A 3641-nucleotide genomic window follows, 5' to 3' on the forward strand; every position below is an offset into this window, starting at 1 on the left:
TTTTTTTTTTTTTTTTTTTTTAAACATCACGGCCAATCCCTACCCATCCATTGAACAAAAACCTAATCTAAAACTACTGGAGATTTCAAGCATGTTCAAGTTTGAAATAATCAGCTGAACTGGTAACTCATTTCCAGGAAAAACCCAGCTCCTACACCCCTTAAAACAAAGATTAAACCTACTTCACTGACCACCACCAGCATCAAGAATTAACCGTGGATCACCATACTCAGCCTTTCCAAACAAACTCGATGTCACAACCACTTTGAGTTGGTTTTTAAGTTAGTTCGTGGCCTTTCAGGTATTTTGGAGGAGCAGCAGCAGGAAGGCCGAGGAGAGCCGTCAGCACAATTGCGCAACACAAAGAACATTTTAAAGTGTTTATCAAACTGATGGGTTCACTGGGAGAGAAAATTTACGTACCAGAAACTTGAGCCTGTTGCGAGCAACTTTCACTTTCAGAAATAGCGTTTCCAAATGAAAACGTGGTTATGTTGCACAACGGCCTATTTGTTCTGGTATTTTAATAAAGGGCCTTTTAGCAGCACGAAGCAGAAGCGATCAGATGATAACGGGGGACGCTTCTACGTGACAGCAGCGAGGTCTGTGTGGCCGGAGCTCGCGCCGAGGGACGCAGCAGAGGCGGCTGGAGCCAACTGCCCCTCGCTTCCACCCGCACGGGGCCACCAAAACCAGGCGCTTCCAGCTGGTACCCAAAAGCAAGGTCTGACTCTTCCAGTGCTCTGTAAGTTCCAGCAATTTTATTTGTAAATACAAACTAAGCGGGTAAATCAAAGACAAATTAATTTTTTATTTAAAAAAAAGCTCTCTCCAGCTTTGCCGCTTTGTCCTTATTGCGACGATGGCCAGAGCAAGCAGCAGGAGGGAACTGGATTTATATTTTCTTTCAGTTTTGTTCCCTTCCCAATTTAATTTTTTCTCTGACATTGTGCACATCAAGCAAAGAAACCCACAAGAGAAAGATCACGTATCACGTTATCTGGCGACAGGAGAGAAGAACTAACAGACAGACACTGTCCAAAGAAGTCAGAGACAACTGGGAGATTCTGAAACTCGCTGTACGCACAGGATCCCACTGAAAGATGTCTGCTCTCTGGCTAAACCCATTAAAATAATTTGAGTGGTATTTGAGCAATTACAGAGAGCTCTCTTCCTCAAAGCTCTACTATTAGACTTTTGCATCTCAATTCTCACGAAGGTGTGGAAACAAACCCTGGCCCTACCAGCCCTACCGCTGCCACGGCGGGCACCTTCCTCCAGACCGTACCCACTCTCGCCTTGGTAGAGACAGAATATTTCATAAACTCCTTTTTCCTCTCTCTCTACCGTCCCCATGCAAGAATCCCCAAACAATTACAAACTTTCCCCCTGCTTTTTATGCAGCCATCATTTTGGGGTCATCTGCCCATGGCTTTCCTACAGCCCAGCAGCATCGCTGCCCCTCTCGCCATCTCCGTGGCTGCCCCCAGCCTGTGGAAGAGGGGCTAGTAACCTCCTCCGAGTTCAGAGCTGGGCCCGAGACCACCAAACCATCCGACCTTTCCAACCCAAGCTAATCTTCACAGCCAAAAGGGCAAGGAGGTGATTTTTTTTTTTTTTATAGTGACAGCTCGAGTTCTGCCGTTCACCACCTCCTCCCGAAGACATCAAAGAAAACTTCCCCTAGCCGCTGGCAAGTGGACAAGCAGCTACTTCAAGCCCTACACAAAACAGACCTTCCTAAGGGCAATTAGTTAGGCGCTGGCACTCGGCCAGCCCCACAGCTCCGCAGATTAACCGCTGTGACGGGTTCTGGCAGGGAGAGCCACGCTTCCCCGCCACCGACGACTTCTCATGCCTTACTCACACACGAGGAAGAGGAGAACGGGGGTTACCAGCAATGAAAATCTGTGTTTTCTGAAGGGCTGAGTGTCTGGTTCCTCCAGAGGCACATCCAGGGCCAAGCGGCAGGACCACAGGTCCAGGAGCCAGGCACTCGCCTCGTTACACTAACGAACTTCAGGGCACGACAACCTCCCAGCGCACGAGGTAGGGCAGAGCCGTTATCTCCATTTTGCAGATAAGGAAATAAGGCAGGAAGGCAGAAGTTGGGCCGGCCGCAGGGGAAGTGCGATGAGCAGAGGACAGACCTACGTCTCCCGAGTCACACGCTCCTCTCCCGGCCACTGAATTATTCTTCTTGCCTGTTTGAATCAGAAGTCAAGTCTACCGGTGTGGTGCCATTCCCCTCCCTTCAAAGAGGGATAATGCCTTCCTAAGGTAATTCCTGATGTCAAAAAGCATTAATTACCTTGAGTAATACCAGTTAAACACTATATGCAGGGATAAGATGGGTACGGAAGGAAAACTGGATACAGAAGAAAAACTGGTAGGTACGTTGAAATATGCCTCCTGTGTAAATCATTAAAATCCACAACAATACTCCAGCCACACAAAAGAGCTATTTCCATTTGTTTCACAGATACAGATGGCAGAAGAAAACCTCTCAGACAATAAGCTCTATTTAAACATATTGATCCAGCTTTTTTGGTGCGTTTTCCCCCAATACTGGCTATAACCAGAATATGATAAATGGTGCTACGTAGTCACAGAGCTCCCGTGCATTTGCTTTATGACCACACAGCTGACTTGGAACCCCAACCAGCGGCGTTCAGCTCATCTGCCCGCACACAACAGGATGTCCCACGCGGCAGAAAAGATAAAAGACACCCAAAACCTCAAAAGGATGAAGGTCTGACTTCAGTACTACGTGCCTGAGAAGCAAGTAGTCTCTGAAAAGCAGTACGTTAAGAAAAACAAGCAATTACCTAAAAGGCCTCAAGTTTACTTACAGACTCAGACTAAATATCAAGTTACTGACTTCTGTGGTCTACCACAAGCCAGTTTTTCTCCTGGTACTAATCACCACAGTTGTAGTTCTCCGGGTCAGTTTTACAAGAAGCCCACAGCTATAAACAAACATGAAGGTTGTCAGTTTTCCCCCCAAAAAACCCAAAACCCATTAAAGAGAATTCAGCACCTTAAAAGCCACAATAACCTCTCGCTTCGTTTACAAGCAGCAGCAGAGAATGTATCTTGGAGCAGAATCTCTCTCCCAGTCCATCTGGGTTTTATTTAAAGCCACACCTGATGGCAGTGGCCCAGTACAGAGGTAAATCCCATCCACCTGCTCCAGCACTGCTGAGGAAAACAAGCTGCAGAGAGATCAGGTACCCAGCTCCAGCTCCTAAAACAGGGCACCGCAACAGCCCCTGCTCACCCACCCAGCACACGCTTCCCTCAACCTCCTAAAGGACACCCGCCTTTTCAATCCACACTTCTATTTGGAAATGAGGAGAAGGAGATAGATTTCTGTCTTTGTCTGCGGCACCCACTTATCTCTTCTTCTCCGCTCTACCTCAATAATACAGAAAATCCAGATACTGCAGCAACCCCTCCTTTATATAACCCATGCACTACAATTCACTAATGCCTCCAAAGTACTGCCCAGAACAGGCAGGCTACCATTACTGTCCTTCACCAGCCATCAACTCCTCCAGCTATTTTCCCCTTCTCTCCACAACCTCTGTACATCAACCCAGTGTTAACTCATGCACAGGAAAAAAAAAAAAAAAAAAAAA

Source organism: Athene cunicularia, assembly GCF_003259725.1.
Source record: "Athene cunicularia isolate RWA chromosome 28 unlocalized genomic scaffold, athCun1 chr28_part1, whole genome shotgun sequence".
In the NCBI taxonomy this organism is placed as follows: Eukaryota; Metazoa; Chordata; class Aves; order Strigiformes; family Strigidae; genus Athene; species Athene cunicularia.